The sequence below is a fragment of the Pleurodeles waltl genome, chromosome 4_1, assembly GCF_031143425.1.
Source record: "Pleurodeles waltl isolate 20211129_DDA chromosome 4_1, aPleWal1.hap1.20221129, whole genome shotgun sequence".
NCBI lineage: Eukaryota > Metazoa > Chordata > Amphibia > Caudata > Salamandridae > Pleurodeles > Pleurodeles waltl.
Genome location: NC_090442.1, coordinates 370,024,921 through 370,043,400, shown reverse-complemented (window position 1 = coordinate 370,043,400; position 18,480 = coordinate 370,024,921). Strand labels below are relative to the sequence as shown.

The 18,480-nt window shown below is 44.8% G+C and overlaps 1 protein-coding gene and 1 pseudogene across 1 annotated transcript in view; one reads left to right on the top strand and one right to left on the bottom strand.

Annotated features, from left to right (window-relative positions):
• GYS2 (glycogen synthase 2) overlaps positions 1 to 18,480 on the top strand; it is a 498,387-nt gene that overhangs the window by 168,852 nt on the left and 311,055 nt on the right. The gene's annotated exons all lie outside the window — the stretch shown is intronic.
• LOC138288383 (heterogeneous nuclear ribonucleoprotein A/B-like) overlaps positions 1 to 18,480 on the bottom strand; it is a 49,061-nt pseudogene that overhangs the window by 27,038 nt on the left and 3,543 nt on the right.

Genomic DNA, 18,480 nt, shown 5'->3' with positions numbered 1-18,480 from the left:
TCCCTACTAGAAAGGTCCTAGTTGGCAAACCACTGCCAACTAGGACTACCTGTCTCACAGTAAGCAATCTGTCTGCTTTATCAATCTGCTTACAGTGTCGAGCCTGGACTCTGTAAAGCATATATTCTGCTTTGGTGGTGTATTGATTGTTGAGTTCAATTTTGCTTTTTCCAGCTGCCTTCTAAATCCTGTTGCTGGGGTTTTCTGTATATAGAAGGGTCTTTATTTTGATGTTAGCTTAAAGGGCTACCTATTGTTGGGTTCTGCATTTGTTATTAACAGCTGCATCCCTCATGAGTTGACTTCTGATGGCTTTGGCAGTTGTCCATAGGGTTTAGGCTAAGTACACAGATTCTGTATTTTTCAGATAGGTCATGACATGGGTTTTCAATTGTGTTTCTTCCCTGTCATTTTGTGGTAAGAGGTATTAATACATCATGGATTTCAGACCGGCTTGGAGAGTCCCAAGTCCATTGACAGAGATATTGGTTAGTGGTGAGACATAGATCCTTCTGATATTGTACTGTCTAGGGCCAGTGGCGTAATGTGAGTCTGGACTGTGCACATTTGAAAGATGAGGATACTTCTTGTCAGTGGAATGCAACAAGCACTAGGTGCCCAGAAAACCATGGTCTGGCAGTACGTCCCTCATAAGCACCCTCTCACCATTATGTGTTACATCGACTGGTCCAGTTTAGTTCATGACAGAATCTAAAGTCAGGTTCTAGTCCCCACCCAGAATCATAAGTGTTATGCCCAATTCACAATTAATCCTGTTAAGTGGCAGAAGAAAGGCCATTTTGGCCCTGGTTGGAGCATAAATCGACTACCAACTAGAAATTACTACTCCTAGCCAATCCCTCTTGAATTTCTCATTATTGGCCTGTGTGAGATGTGTCTCCTGTAAGAGTTCTATTAGAGGCTAAATAGGCCATTGTGTTTTGCATTTAATATAGTCATTGGCATTCATTAAGAGGTTTAGAAACCATGGTCCGGAGGGCTGCGAAGGTTAGGGATGATGTCTATTCAAACCTCAATGAGCTGCCCAGTTTAAGCTGTGAGAAAAAAGAGAAGCTGTCCATTATAGATGGGAGTCTAGGAGGACCTGAACTTTGTGATGTGCTACGTCTAGGGAAATCAGTGATTAGAGCAAGGTATGAAATAGGGATGAGATAAGTGAGAGGAAATAAAGCAGAAGGAGTGTGGAAAGGCAGTGAAGGTTAGTAGAACCCCTTACAATAGGTTTTAAGATGGGGCGCTAAGAAGCTGGATGCTATGCAAGAGAGGAGGATAATACAATCCCAGTAATCTCGGATTTTATGGTGGGTGGGGCCTCCCAAATGTGTGCCTGATTTCCGAAACGGTCGTTGTTTGCCTCTGCAAAACTAAAATAATTTCCCATTTATCATCAGTGTAGCAGTCAGGGGTGTGTGGTGATACATGCTTCATGTGGTTTGATCAGCAAATCAAGAACCTCTGCACTTCCCTAGATCTGTGGGACAAGTGGGAGAAAGAGATCTTCACATATATTTCAGTGTATTGTAGGGGAATGGGCAATGGCTGGCGAGATTCTGTAGAAGGGTGTGGGGGAAGCATGGAGAAGTCCGAGAGGTGGAGAGGATGCAGGGTATTTTCACTAAGGCAATATAATGGAATATCTCCCTACTCATGTGTTACAGATGTGACAGAATGCCTGTCCATTCACTCACTTAGTATGGTGATAATGGATGAAACAAAACTCCCATACTAGGTGAACCATACGTATGAATTAGTGAACAGATTGTTCCTACCTCTGAACATGTTTTTAGCCTACTGCCTAGTGACCACGCAGGTTGTGTGGTGGCTTGACTGGGGTCCACCACAGCAGGGCAGTGCGAGAGAGGTGAATAGTCGGCGTCCTCTGGATTGTTATGGTTCTGGAGCAGAGGACATACTGTATCCCATCATGAGGAGGAGGAAAGATGAGGGATATCAAGGGGGAGAAAGATAGAATAAGTGGGAGGAGGTGGGTGATCAGGGCTAGAAGTGGGGATGCAGAAGGGGGCTATGGAGGGAGATATGTCTGTGTGGGCATGCTTATACTGTATGTAAACTGTAATCGGTGATAATCAGCATCTTAGAGATGCCAATGTAAAAATGCTGGTGTGTAACCAAGAACTGTGTGACATCAGAGATCAAGCCATATTAGCATAATAATAACATATGATAACAAAATCATTAGGCCAACATGGCAGTGTGCAAACATTTGCCCACTAGTTAACGGCAAGAAAGAAAGAAACCCATGAGCAAACAGGTTATACAGTTAGCATATACTCATCTGCCTCAACAGTGTACTCAGTGAAGGATTATGAGGCACAGTCTTCCTTCTTTAGATGAGGTCACCCTCAGCGGTGATCTTGATTTTTGTCTTGTGTAAGCTTTACCGCTGTTTTCATTGCCTTACTCCTTTCAGATGGCTTCTGAAAGGGATAATCCTGAGGTCTACTGTGACGACGATGACATTTGTCCTCTCCAGGAAGAGTCCTGTCTCTTTTACTGATGTCTGTGCGATATCCCATTAGAGTCTCCTAGGCTATCTAGGAAACCCCTTAGATCCTCTGGATCCGTAAAATCTCTGGATTTCCCATCCATCATGATCCACATCTGTGCGGTTCTAGGAGTCCATATTTTATGTTCCCATTATTTGGGCAGGTCTCAAAGAGAGGAAGGCTTTCCTCTTCACATTGGTATCCCTGGAAGAATCATGTGTCATCTGGATCTTGTGTCCCGTAGGATCATAGGGGTTCTTCCTTAAGTGCAGGAGCGAGTATTTGACAGGCTTGTTCATGCCTAAGAAAACAGGCAATGATCATCCTATCTCTGTCTCCTATGGATGTTTTGTAGCTGTGGATTCGATGGGCATGTTGGATTTCTATTGGCGGAGAAAGGTTTAAGCTCAAGAGTTGAGGTAACAGTTCAATCAGGAATCATTTCACATTTGTTGATTCAATTTATTTCTGGTATTCTGTAAAAACAGAAGTTATCTCTCCTACTTATATCTTCTAGATCGATTAACTTCTGCCAAAAGGTACAAGATTTTAGAGTTCCAGGAGTTGAAGTGTTCCAGTCTGTTATCCAGTGCAACCACACAACTGTTGTTCCCTTCCATCTTGTCATGAAAAATGCCAGTGTCAGCCGGTATTGACTTCATATCAGTGGTGAAGTCACTCATTTTGACATCCATGGTCTCCATGGCCTACCTTGGTGATTTCTTTTAAGATCAGGTCCATCATGGAAGTCTTGTGATACCGTGCTTGGTTCCATTGCTATGTCACCTCCGACCACTGCTGTAAATAGCAGCTGCCTCCTAGCTTTCCCTGGGCCATTTCTGAGCATAGAGGGGGAGCTGGAAATTTCAGGGGGAGGACGCTAAATGGGGGGAGCTCAGATCATAATGGTGACAATGGTAATTCAGCTACCTACTATGCGTGACCTGGTCTGTGGCAAGATATGCCCAGAGAAGAGAGAAGCTGGGTGTGCAATCAGCACATAATCCCCACAAGAGGTTGTCCTGCCCCTCCTATCAGATGTAGAATGCTGAGTCTGGGGTTCTAATAGGGAGGTAGTACATAGAATTACTCTGAGATGTCTGCAGTGCTCTGGCTGGGGTATCAGCCCAGTTCTCCAAAGCACAGTGAGGGCTTCTGGTGCCTGGTCCCCAGGAAAATATTGCCAGTTGTCTGAGAAGGTTAGAGAAAGGAGACTGTGCTGTGCCCCGATTGAGACACAGAGCTCATGTTGGCACGTGTTGTGCATAGAGACTGTTTAATCTCCTTCTTCCCCCAGGTCTCTTAACTGAGCGGGTAATGTGCCTGTGTCAGTAAATGCCTTTTTACCAGGTGGGGGTGTAAAGTCTTTGCCCTGTGTGTGCGCTAATGTGAAAACAGCTAATTTCTGTAGTTTTGTGTCCTACATCTCCAGTGGCGCTTTTGTGCTACAGGTCACACAGATCTCCACTCTTGTATGAGGGAATTGGTGTCCGTCACATCGAGTACTGGTGACCGGTGAGGATGAAAAAGGCTGTACATTAGGTTCCGGTCTCCCATGTCAGGGTGCTGGTGCTGAGTGGTGCATGCATGATCTGTAGGTCACAGTGCTGAGAGCTGATTCTGTTTGTGGGCACACCAGAATGGCCCACTGGGTGTAAACCCTGCTAACAAGTTCTGTATTAATACCTTGCTTATCTGTGTCAGCAGTAATCAATGTCACACCCAGGTCAAAGGCCCACACAAAAACACCAGCCTGTGCCTCCTGTAGTCACGTCTCATTCCTGCCATTCACTGCTGCTCCACTTCTCTGAAATAAAGTCTCTGGGTCTCCTTTTTACCCTGTGGGCATAAGGAACTCTACTGTGAGAGTCATTTTTGCCCGCAGCCTAACCCCGACCCCTTGGCTCTGTTTTTAGGTCAAGCATGCAAGGGCTCTGGCCTGTTGTAATCTATCTGGGGGGATTTTAACCACGCCCATCGCACGCTCACCACTATAACTCGTTCATGGGCTTGCCTTTCAAAAATCCTTTGTTATCATTGGTAGATGCCTTACGTTTGTCCCTCCTTGGGGAAGTTTTGTTACTGTCTTGGCCATTGACCCTGTTATACTTCTGCCAATACGTTTGACTGAGAGCGCACTTCTTTTTCCTTTTGTGTCTCTCCTTCGCGCGTACACTAATGGCAGCTGTGGTGCTTTGAATCGGCTTATTTATGTCAACTGTTTTACTTTTCATTTTTTGATTTATGTGTTAAGAAAAGTCCAGTTAAGAATTTACAACGCTAATAGCTCTAACTCGAGTAAACGCGAGACCCAATGCATTGCAAATGCTTGTATGGTTTATTTTCTAATGTGACGCTCGTTGCATCCTGTTGAGAGAGACTGACTACCCAAGAAATTTTCACTGTGATGGCCAGCCAATCAAGGCTAGCTCCTTCGCCCGATAATGTGCTTTCATTCTTTGCAAAGGAGTTGCATCTCTTCTAAGGATTCAAAAATCTGCAGAAAATGTGCAAATTAACTGTCACTGTGTCCCTACGAAAGAACCCTTTGAAGCATGCCTGCCACCTTTTTTTACAATTTTTCAAATCCTTCTGAACTGATTTACATCACTAAAAGCAAAGGCACACATCTGAGTAAAGTTCTAGTTTCATGCCACGTTTGGTGTATAAATCCATTCATCATTATTTGCAGTCGCGGCTCTCGCGACAATGAAAGGGCGGGGCAGTGCGCGGAGGGAGGGTGGGAGGGTTGGGGATTAAATTAAAAATGTTAAAATGTACCTGGGCCGCCATCTTCAGAACCGTGCTGCTCCTCACCTCTGCCTGCAGGCACACGCTTCCAGCCTGCCCTGCGCCAATCTGTCAGGATTGGCTGGGAATGCCCAGCCAGGGCACTCCCAGACAGACTGATAGCCTGTGCAGGCTCTCTCTAGCCCAGCAACCGGGTTGCTGGGCTGAAGAGAGCCCTGTGCGCATGTGCCCGAGATGGCTGGCCAAAAATACATGCACTCTGAGGGAGAGTGCTGAGGACTCCTCCTCATTGCTCGTCACCCCCGTGGCCCCGCCCATTTCCCCCCAAAACGATAATAAACAAAGTTTATTATCGTTTTTGTAGAAAAGGTTTGCAGCTGCAGCTGCTGGCGGAAGGGCGACGCTCCTCTGTCCTTATGGAGGAGCCGCCCCTGACAATTTGCTGCAGCCAAGAGAAAAGTTTCCTGAAGGAACTGAAATAGAAAACTCACATTTTTTTTTGTACCCTTCCTGTTTCCTAATTTCTTGCTTCGCACGAACGTAGCTTGACGTAAAGAAACACTTAAAAATACCTGCAGAGTTTCTGTTGCTAACTCTGTGACCAGCATGTGGGTGAAAAGGAGTACGCATTTAAATAAGCAGCTGACAGCTGAGGCATACATACAGGCCTGAGTCCTCAGCAGAGATGAAAGATTTGGACGAGCATCTTCAGTATAATTAGATATGGTAAATTGCACAAGCGTTTTGGTTCAACCCTCCCAGTGCTTCCAAGCTACCTTAAAGAAAGTGTCACAATATCACATTTTTTAAATTCTCCAAGTATGCACATTTCTTAATAAGTTATCGTTATTGATGCCTTCTTTATGATATTCCAAATGGATTAGCATTTTCCTGGGTTTTCACACTCCTTAGTTTCCATTGGAATACCCAACCACGCACAAGAAAGCGGAAATCATAGTTTTGTCCTAAAAGAACATGCTCGCGCTTGCATTCTGATTGTACTATATAAGTACTTATGCTAGGATATGTTGTAAACTATTGCGTTAAATGCTGGTACTGAAAATATTTCATTGTCAAATGTAGGTAAAGTGTGGTATTGCATGTATTTGAACTGTCGTTTGCAGCCTGGTCTATGAAACTTTAGTGTAATTAATTTAAAAAGGAAAGACGTATGTTCCAAGGCTATTCCCTATTGTGAGTTTACAATGCCATTTATTATATACAAGGCTACTTTACCCCTCATAGGGCTTCACTTCTACAACCCCACTAAAATGTAAAACGTCAGAAAATTGTCTCGGTACAGATCCAATCCGGAACTTCTCCGCTATGCTTTGAGCCCCGGGATCATGCTGCGGGCATGAACTGAAGGCCCCGGCGTGCCCTAGTTTCACTGAGCCAACTGGGCGAAACATTTATTGAAACTGAAGCCAAGGATATGAACTCTGGTCCTCGGAGATAAAGTAAATCGACACTAACGCTCCACAGCCTAATTTGCTCGACATCGTAATTTCTTAAAGGTTCGCATAATTGTAGAGCTGTTGTAGAGTACGCGTTTTACGAAGCTAATCCGCTTTACGAAGAAGGAAAATAAGTTAATGCAGATCCGACGTAAGCCAGTTGCAGCTGCATTCATCCCTCGTCTCTGAAACCATTTCTAAAAGTATATGTATCTTCATGCAAATCGCGTATGCCTGAAAGGAGGCCTTAGAAATGCAAATTGGTCTCACAAAAGTTATATTCTCGAGGCCTGCAATTTTAGGAAGCACACTACCCATGTGTGCAATCTATACGGCAACGTGAGTTGTTTTAAAAGTGTAGGCAGCCGTTGCACATTTCAAAGATCTATTGCGTTTTTGTAGGGTGAGAGAGTGCACATTCGTCATTATTTGTGTTTTATTTATTGTTTTTATAGTGTTTCTGAGGGGTGCTTTAAGGTGTTTGCACAGCTAAGTGATGATATGGTGATCATTCCATGCTCAAAAACATGTTCTGGCTGGTGATAGCTAGCTCCTTAATCACCGTCAGAACGCGATGACTGGTTCTGAACAGTGGTATAGCTTTGGGGAAAGGTTGGGGTGCTACACCCCCCAGAACATGTATTTTGTTGTACATAGTTGGGTACAGGACTTTAAGTGGGATGACAAAACTGGAGGGTCATTCAAAGAGGCGTGACCTATGAAATTCAGGGCACGGTTTAAAAATGTGTAAACTAAAAATCTGTGTTTAGCATAGTGTGTCGCCCAACTTGTATTTTGCTGCTTCTTTCTGTCATTGCATCAAGATATACAAGTAACATTACACCTACAACAAGCCAGGACTATTGGCTTTGTCAGCGGTTGTTAGTTGCATAAGATAAATAAGCAGAAACAATGACTTTGTTGAATAACATATTGAAAATGCTTAAGTTCTGAAAAGATGAGACTAAAAGAACTATAACAAGTCTCTTTGAAGTTAAATCAGAGGCAGTGCAGGGTTGTACTGCTACCCAGGTAAGATTTATTTTTCACCCTGACGGTGAGGGCTAAAATGGAGACCCCTAAAGGAACCTGTCTCAGCACCTGGTTTTTGGAACTGCCTACTTTGGGAGTGACTTATAAGTATTAAAAAGGAAGGTTCAGACCTGGCAAAATATTTATCTTGCCAGGTCGAAATGGCAGTTTTAAATTGCACTACAGGTTGCACTGGTAGGCCTGAAACATGTGGTACAGTGCTCCCTTAATAGGTGGCCCCCTGTGTCTGGAGCCAATCAGTAACATTTAATTTACATGTCCTGGGAACATGCCGTATCATCTATTAGGGACTCCTAAGTAAATTAAACATGCCAATTAGGTGTAGGCCAAATGTAACATGTTTTAGGGAGAGAGTACAAGTATTTTACAATTGGGTAGCATGGGTAAAGTATACAGAGTCCTAATGCAAATAAAAATAAGGGGTGAAGGCAAAAAGTCTGAGGGAATGCCACAGCAGTCATGTCAGGTTTAACATGTGTCCACCCCAGCAGAAAGTGGGGAGAACCAACCTCCGCTATGGGAGTTCTCATCACTAGGGCAGAAAAACCTGGAAGGACTATCAGCATTAGTGTGGTCAGTCCCAGGGAGATATTCCACCCTAAAGACCATTTCTGTAGGGATATTGACCACCTGGATATTTTGGGATTCTCATCCCACATAGGCATCCGCCATTTGAGGGGTTTATGATGCGTCTGAATCTGGAAGTGGTCTCAACTTCTTTTCCCTTCCTATAGTACTCCACCTCTGTTCCCCGAGAAGTAGACTCCTGCTGATGAAGTCTATAGACTGGTCCAAGCCTTCATTGTTTAGCTGTGAGAGCACAGCCCCAATGCCTTCCTTTGTAGCGTCTATTTACACTACAAATTCCTTTGCGAAGCTTTGTGCATTTTGCACTAGTGCTTTGCACATAGCTTCCATCAGGGTAACAAAGCCTTTCTGGCAAACGCCTGTCCATATCACCTTTTTAGGCTGCTTCTTGGTAGTCAGCTTTGTCAGGGGGCAACAATGGTGCCATATCTCTTGACATATCTCATGTAATAGCAGGTAAGGCCTAAGAAGGCTCTCACCTCAGTGTGCATAATGAGGGCTCCTAAGCCAGGATGGTCTGTATTTTGGGCTGGAAGGGCTATGCCCTGCCCTCACCGACTTGTTGCCTGATCTGACAATTGCTGACCTTGATAATCAGGTCTGTCCTATGTAAAGCCTGAAGCCGTTCCCAGAGGTGGTGCAGATGATCATCCTTGCTAGTACTGAAGATTGCAATGTCAACTAAGAAACTATCACTGAAGTCCTCTAACCCAAGCAGGACCCAGTTGGCCACCATCTGGAAAGGTGGCAGGGGCATTCTTTAACACAAAGGGCATCACTGGAAATTGTAAGTTGCCATCTGTTTGAGGCAGTTTCCATGTAGGACTCCTTAGGGGCTCCTAGTTGTATCAAGGTCCACCAGATAGGCGACCTCCCCCTTTCACTCTTTGACCTCATAGTGCCAGTCCACTGGTCCTTGAAGGCCTTGGACTCCACAAGCTCCATTATTCCCACATTTTGGCCAGGTTGGTACCAGTGTTTAATTTATAAATACAAATGTGCTGATGCCCAAAGCTCTCCTCTGAAACATGTGACTGCTGCATTTAAATGTGTGTGCACGGAATACCGAGGCAGTGTAAGCCTGGAGCCATCTTGGGCCTCTTCAATCCATTTACATCCACTCCGTGCCCCTTCATCTCACTCTTGCAGCTTTCCACTTTCGCTCTTTGTGACACTTTTTCCTTTGTCTCCTCCTACATCTTTCCCATATGTGTCTTTTGCTCACAGTAAATGCTTGAGGCAGAAAAATAAGTACCAGCCCTCAAAAATAAGTGCCAGGGCCCCACACCGGAAACCACCAGCTCAAATTAGGCACTGGTTGGTACTCTACCAGAGTGTCTTTCTGGTCATACCAGTGCTTCATCAATTTCTGGATAACTTCCAGGTTCTCAGTGGCCTCCTTGTAGAAGTGCTTTATCTGAAACCAAAGTCTATAGCTCACTGCATCCTGACGGGGTTTCTGGGGATCTTGGTCCCACCCCTCATTGACAAGAGTGAGAGGTCCACGTACAGGATGGCCAAGCAAAAGTTCATTCCCTTCTGAGACACTTCCCTGTAAATAAAAGAAGGCGTGGCCAGAGGACATTTCTCTTACACCTCTCTTACACCTCATGACTATCAGGGTCTTGTTGAACCTTTCTACAAGCCCATTGGTCTGGGAGTGGGGGCCGTATGGTGCAGAGAACGTTTAGGTTGCCCCACACTCATCTCACATTGATTTCATGTATGCTGATATGAAGTTGGTGCCCTGGTCAGACACTACCACCTTGGGGAAACCCACTTGGATAATTATTCCTATCAGTGCCCTGGCTACTGTCCTCCGAGAAATGGCTTCCAGGTACCATGTGCCATGGTCCACCAAGACCAGGATGTCTAGAGGCCAAAATTAGCTATGCTCATCCTCTCAAACGTTGCTCCTACTTCATTGAGTGGGAGAAGGGGGGCCTTTTGCCTTGCCCCTGACTTCCCACTAGCATGGCAGGTAGGACAGGACCTGCAGAATGCACTTGAAGTCATTCTCATCTGAGGCTAATAAAAGTGTGTAATCAACCTTGCAAAGGTTTTGGCCTGCCCCAGATGTCGTGACAGGGGAATGTTGTTAGCCAAACCCACTAGTAAGGCCCTGTAGCACTGTGAGTTCACCAATACCTGGTTACTCCAGGCTCAGTAACCTTAGGTTTGCCATATTGTGGTGAACCCATAGTCATTTTTATTGGGAAGCAGGAGAACAGCTTAGCCCTTTGGCTTGTAGGCCTGTGCCTCCATCACCTAGTGACTTTTAACCTACTTAGTGCGCTCTGTTTGAGTCTATTTATTTTATTATTTCTTTTAAGATGGCTGTGATTGTTATGATTATAAAAATGTTTTGATTTGCATTATCAGTGTCACTCTGTGAAGGCATCGCTATCAGCGGCATAATAAAGTGATGAACGTAGGTAGGCACATCATGTCCCCTTCTCAGTTATGGGTGACAGGAACATAATGTACACTTGTCGGGATTGTTTACATAATTGCCACCACAAGTATGCCTCCTTATCTATTGTTTTGGAACACACCTGCATCAGAGGTCCTACATGATCTGTATAAATACACCTCATTTAGACAGGATTATCAGAGGGATTCCTACCAGATGACATGACGCCATCTATGCTGCACGTCACCTTGATGCAGAAACCAGCCTTCATGTCCCCACGGATTCTGACCTAGAGACCTCATTCAAAGGTAACGAGGGTTGGGGATGCTTCTCATGGACATGGTACTGGCAGATTAGGTTTATCACACCTAGCTATCATTAGAGTAGAGATTAGGATATCCATGCTAAGGTTTTTACATCTCATGTTTATTGCAAGACAGTGGGGGTCTTTGTATTCATGACTCTCATCTTCACAATAATGTTTTTTTTATTATTCATTATCCTAATCATTGCAGCTCATGTATTTTACAGTAGATTGCAGTCTTTTCAATAAACCAATTGAAAACATTCCTGCATTTCCTTTATTGCCTGTTTGTGGCTGAGACTTATTGAAAGTGAGAAAAGGGTAACTTCCATTCCACCACGACTCCCCTGAGACATCGCAATCTAGAGTTCATGTGTAAGGCTGCCAGAAATCACCTTTTACTGGTTGGGTTTTTGGTGAGGTACTGCTTGTGAGCCTGGGGGTGAGCCAACTGTTGCGACTTGTTGTAGGAGTGACTCAGTCAACTACTAACAAAAGTGCTGTCATCCCTAAACCAGCAATCTTACCCAGGAGCGAGAGTCCAACTACGACAATGCCTAATGGGACTGCTCGCCCATTAAATCAGGAGATTACCAGAGGTGTTGTCAACTGTTTGTTCCTTTGCCTGCCACTGTAGACCCACAAGTGTAGGGCACTCACTATGGGCTTCTTTCTCCAGATAAATGGTCATTATCTTCCTGAATGCTCTTCTGTCAAGCCAGTGGATGAAGTTTTAACACCCTATCTTTCCTCACATAAGGTCCGGACCTACTGAGGTTATGCAATTCCATATGTCTTCAAAATGTCAGTGACTGATGTAATTACACCTGGTGTTGTTTCTGATGACTGGGATGTTCAAACAGTTGGTTCTATGCTTGCTGAGCTGCAGGATTACACTGTATTTGAACATGATGAAGTATATATGAACACAGCAAATTATCGGGAAATGTTCCGTTATAATCATTGGGGACATTACTATCTGCACTGAGCAACTAGACACAGATCAGTATTTACTTACACACAATGGGAATTTACATACTTTTCTGGGCATGGCACTACAAATGCCAAGTTGTATTATATTAAATTACCACCTTAAAAAATGCAAAAGACTTCTCTAACCAACACCAAACTAATCTATTCAGATTCCTTTGTTTCCCAACTTGCAGTAGGAGGTTATGAACACTGGAAGAGCACTATCGTTGTGAAAAGTGTATGGGGAACACAAGATTGGCAAATTCAGGGTAGGGAAGCTTTGTTTAGAGTATGCCTTATTCCTGTCCAAATGATCTTCTTAAATGGCACAGTTCAACAAACATCATGCCCAGGGTTAGCACAAATAAAGGAAATGAATGAGCCCAGTATCCCCACACCAGCCAAATTCACCAATTGGCAATCATTCCTCAATGTCACCAAGGAAGAACTAAATGCTTGGGTTCAGGATGGTACCTATAATTCCACACTTTCAAGTCCCCCGGGTGGTTATTGTGGCCAATAAACACAAATAAGTGTCAGGTGCGTTTTGTTAATCAAGATTATCCGGCCGGTCCCTCGCTATGTCTCAGGTCAACACTCGGGTATAGTTACCACATACAGTGTGGGTAAACTGTGGCAACAATGGTTACAGACTAACACCTTAGCAGCAGTTAAGGAACATCTTAATCTCCTATAAGAGGACGTAGACTTCTTGCTTGGTCCAAGAAAGCAACAATCTATGCGATTCCTGTATGCCATATGGAAGCTTTTTCAAATGGAAGCAGCTGCACATATTAGGCACATAGATAAGGAAAATACGGAAAAGGCTTTAACTGTTGTCGATAATGGCATGAATACTCTGTCCAACAGGATGTGCACCCTTAATAACAAGGTGTCCTCTGCAATTGACATTATTCAGAAAGACATCCCTTCTACACCATGGGAAAAGTCAGCTGCGTTCCCATATGCAGTTGGGTTGGACGTTACAGATTCTGAAAAATGGCTGCGTCCCATGGAAATACATTAATAGGGGTGACTTGTTTGCTGCTTTTAATTTGTACAGGAAGCAACAGACAATGGCTAATAATAAGCTAGTCACACCATGCTTAACATAGAAGAGTTAGAAAAGCTGTCTTTCACAGTAGCGAAAAATCCTTCAACAATGTTAGACCTGACAGCCTTAGGGTGGTCACCCTCTACTTTTTGCCTGCCTCCCTCCACGGTTTGACACTGTTTTTGCTGGTTTTAGGACTCTGCACACTTTACCACTGCTAACCAGTGCTAAAGTGCATATGCTCTCTTCCTTAAAACATGGTGACATTGGCTTATACCCAGTTGGCTTATTTAATTTACTATTAAGACCCTAGTAAAGTACACTAAATGTGCCCAGGGCCTGTATATTAAATGCTACTAGTGGGCCTGCAGCACTGATTGTCCCACCCACATAAGTAGCCCCTTAACAATGTCTCAGACCTGCCGTTGCAAGGCCTGTATCTGCAGTTTCACAGCCAATTCGACTTGGCATTTAAAAGTACTTGCCAAGCCTTAAACTGCCCTTTTTCTACATATAACTCACCCCTAAGGTAGGCCCTATGTAACCCATAGGGCAGGGTGGTATGTAGGTATAAGGCACGACATGTACCTGTGTAGTTTATATGTCCTGGTAGTGAAAACCTCCTAAATTTGCTTTCCACTACTGTGAGACCTGCTCCTTTTATAAGCTAGCATTAGGGCTACCCTCATATACTGTTTGAGTGGTAGATTCTGATCTGAAAGGAGTAACAGGATCATATTTAGTATGCCAGAATGGTAATACAAAATCCTACTGACTGATGAAGTTGGATTTAATATTACTATTTTAGAAATACCACTTTTAGAAAATGAGCATTTCTCTGCACTTAAATTCTTCTATGCCTTACTATCCACGTCTGGCTGGGTTAGTTGACAGCTCCCTTGTGCATGTCACTCAGACAACCCCAAACACAGGATGCTCAGTCACACCTGTACACATCTGCATACTGAATGGGTCCTGGGCTGGGAGGGTGGAGGGCCTGACACTTACATGTCAAAGGACAGTGGCTTGCTCTCACACAATGGACTGCAAAACCCTCTACTGGGATCCTGGCAGACAGGATGGAACTGAAAGGGGACCTTGTGCACTTCTAAGCCACTCTTTGAAGTCTCCCGCACTTCAAAGGCACATTTGGGTATTTAAGCCAGGTCTCTGACCCTACCAACTAAGACACTTCTTGACAAGATACCTACTGGGAAAAGAACTCTGAACCAGAACCTGCAACCTGCTAAGAGAAGCTGCCTGGCTGCCCAAAGAACTCACCTTACTGCTTTGCTGTAAAGGACTGCTGCCTTGCTGTTGACCTGCTGCCTTGCTGCCCTCTGGCTCTGCTGAGAAGTGCTCTCTAAGGGCTTGGATTGAGCTTGCCTCCTTTTTCCTGAAGTCTCAGGGCCAAAAAGACTCTGCAAAGAACTCCTTGTGCAGCAAAAATTGACGCACAGCCTGCCCTGCGCTAAGAAAATCACTGCATTGCCGAACCGGAATGAATTGATGCACAGCCTGCCCTGTGGTAAGAAAATCACTGTATTGCCGAGCCTGGCTCCCCAAGTGGAGATCGACGCAGCGCCAGCGTTGCGACTCGAAATTCGATGCACGGCCCACCGGATCAACGCAGCACGACTTCCTGCGAGAGGAATCGATGCAGCACCTGCCGTGTGACAGAAATTTCCCTGTATCGCCCACTGGATTGATGCAGCTCCTGGGACTTCGCCCTGCATGCCCAGGATTTCTCCGCATCATCTCCAGGGCATCCAAATACCCCTCAACCTGAAGAGGATTCAAGCCTGCGTGCCGGAATTTGACGCAAAGCCCTTGCTGCGTGGAAAAAAATAGACGCATCGTCTGTGTGCACCCGGAAATCCAACGTACACCTACCTTTTTCAATGCATCTTTTCCTCTGCGGTCTTCATGCGTGTAATTTTGACGCAAACAATATACTTTGTGCTTGTAAGAAACCATTGTTACTTTTAAGAACTTAAAACTCATCTTATCATTACAAAAGTGAAATTTCAACTTGTATTTATCAAATCTTGATCGTTTTGACCTTAATCTATTCATATAAATATTGCGTATTTTTGCTAAACCGGTGTGGTGTATTTTTGTGGTGTTTTCACTGTGTTATTGCATGATTTATTGCACAAATACTTTAAGTTTAGCATGACTGCTCAGTGCCAAGCTACCAGAGGGTGGACATAGGATGATTTGGATTGTGTATAACTTACCCTGACTAGAGTGAGGGTCCTTGCTTGGACAGGGGGTAACCTGACTGCCAACCAAAGACCAGGTCAGACAACCTGTACAACTTGCTTTTGACAGACAGGCTGTCACTTGTCAATGTCATGGACACACGAAGTGGTGAGCCCAAGAATCAGGGAGAACTAACCAGCAAACTGCCCAAGCACCTGCTTGCAGTCTATGTGCCTGTCAATTTTGGAGAGAGTACACTCTCTTCACTGTCCCATCTTGCACATTATAGGAGAGGAGGGTTGGCAGTGGCTCAGTTTACTCTACTCCCCCTTCATCTGTGACCATCAGCATGGTCATGTCTGCCCTGTCTTGGTAGGGGTTCAACCTATTGACATGCAGAACCCTGTGAGGGTTCCTGGGGGTGTTAAGGTCTACCACATAGGTAACTTCACCCTTCTTCTCTAGGATGGGATAGGGCTCAGTCCACTTGTCCTGGAGGGCCCTAGGATCCACAGGCTCCAACACCCATACCAATTATCCTAGTTTGTACTAGGCATAGTAGTCTTCTGGTCATGCCAGAGCTTTATGAGCTCTTGTCTGGCCTCCAAGTTCCTGCTTGCTTTGTACATCTACTCTGCCATGTGAGATCTCAGCCTTAGTTCATAGTCCTCATCTTTCTTGAGAGGCTTTTCCCAAGGTTCTCTCACCAGGCACAAGGGGCCTCTTACAGGGTGCCCAAACCCTGTAAGTGGGACCTCCCTGTAGGCAAACAGTAGGCATGGAAGGAGAACATCCCATCTCCTCCTAAGTTTGTCAAACAACTCATTGATCATGCCCATGCCGTTCAGGGTCTTATTGAACCTTTCCACCAGTTCATTAGTCTGGGGATGGTATGGGTGGTGAACACCATATTCTTGCTACATCACCTTCAGATAGCTGGACATGAAATCCGTGCCCCTATCTGAAACAACCTCTTTTGGGAAACCCACTCTGTTGAACACACCAAGTAGGACCTAGGCACTGAAGGTGTAGAGACTGTTCTGAGGGCAATTGCTTCAGGGTACCTTGTGGTATGGTCCACTACCACCAAGATATACCTGTTCCCTGATGCAAAGGGAGTCCCAGCCTCTGGTAGTGGTGTCATGGGAGCCTTAGGTTTTCCACCTGTCTTACACTGGCTTGACAAGTTGCACAGGAGCTACAGAACTCCTTCACTTTGGCAGACATGTTGGGCCAAAAGAAATGGTTCACCAACCAGTTCCAATTCTTGTTTTGACCCAACTGACTTGCCAAGCGGAAGTCATGGCTCAAAGGGCTTGGATTGAGCTTGCCTCCTTTTTCCTGAAGTCTCAGGGCCAAAAAGACTCTGCAAAGAACTCCTTGTGCAGCAAAAATTGACGCACAGCCTGCCCTGCGCTAAGAAAATCACTGCATTGCCGAACCGGAATGAATTGATGCACAGCCTGCCCTGTGGTAAGAAAATCACTGTATTGCCGAGCCTGGCTCCCCAAGTGGAGATCGACGCAGCGTCAGCGTTGCGACTCGAAATTCGATGCACGGCCCACCGGATCAACGCAGCACGACTTCCTGCGAGAGGAATCGATGCAGCACCTGCCGTGTGACAGAAATTTCCCTGTATCGCCCACTGGATTGATGCAGCTCCTGGGACTTCGCCCTGCATGCCCAGGATTTCTCCGCATCATCTCCAGGGCATCCAAATACCCCTCAACCTGAAGAGGATTCAAGCCTGCGTGCCGGAATTTGACGCAAAGCCCTTGCTGCGTGGAAAAAAATAGACGCATCGTCTGTGTGCACCCGGAAATCCAACGTACACCTACCTTTTTCAATGCATCTTTTCCTCTGCGGTCTTCATGCGTGTAATTTTGACGCAAACAATATACTTTGTGCTTGTAAGAAACCATTGTTACTTTTAAGAACTTAAAACTCATCTTATCATTACAAAAGTGAAATTTCAACTTGTATTTATCAAATCTTGATCGTTTTGACCTTAATCTATTCATATAAATATTGCGTATTTTTGCTAAACCGGTGTGGTGTATTTCTGTGGTGTTTTCACTGTGTTATTGCATGATTTATTGCACAAATACTTTAAGTTTAGCATGACTGCTCAGTGCCAAGCTACCAGAGGGTGGACATAGGATGATTTGGATTGTGTATAACTTACCCTGACTAGAGTGAGGGTCCTTGCTTGGACAGGGGGTAACCTGACTGCCAACCAAAGACGCCATTTCTAACAAGCAGTATGGCTTATACATGGCATTATATATCAGCCAATTTCCACCTTTCGTTTCATGAAATATTTGAAACATTTTGGTGTAGGCAGGTTTGAGCGGCTAGAAGATAGCTCTATTAAAGAAGAGTGGGAGTTGCCATTCGATTTCAAATGTCTAAACAGCGAAACAGAGGTCTTTTTGAGTGGAAGAGAATGCAAGACTAGTGTTAGTCATTCAATGATTTGCAAACAGGTGTCACTTCATGGCTTTTGCAATGGGGGGTCACAAACTTGGCATGCTTGCTGAAGGGTACTACTGTTCCTTTGATTCGTCCAGCATTTCATATACTTTTAAAAGGAATATATGTGGTCCTGGGTGATCAGAGCTGCTGCCAAATGAAAGCAGGAAATGCCAATGCAATTTCAGTCTCTCAAATTATAACTAGTTGTGGACACGTTCTATTCCCCCTTAACCCAAGAGATAAGAGCAGCAGAAATGTGGCACCACATTGATAATACTAATGTAAATTATGACAAGCTGAGCAGACTAAAGGCGCTACTGTTCCAAAAACAAGTGGGATTGACATCGGCCAGAGAGACATATGCTCTCCAGATAGCGAGATCATCAGCCAAGATAAAATACCTTCCCCAAGCACTTTGGAGAGCTGGTTTCCAGAATATTCAATGCTTCAAGCGCTACGGGGATTGTACACTTCCTTAAGGCTGTGGGGTCTGGATTTGTTTCCATCTCCCAGACTGTCTTCAGGGTCATTCCATCGGCTATCCATTCACTTTTCCCAAGTGTGTTTGGCAGCTTTCCGATGACTTTAGCGCTGATTGGCAGGATATTGCTGCTGCTGTTCCTAATACTCAGTGGTTGTGCCTTCTCAGCTAAGCAGAGTGATGGAGCTACTACCACCAG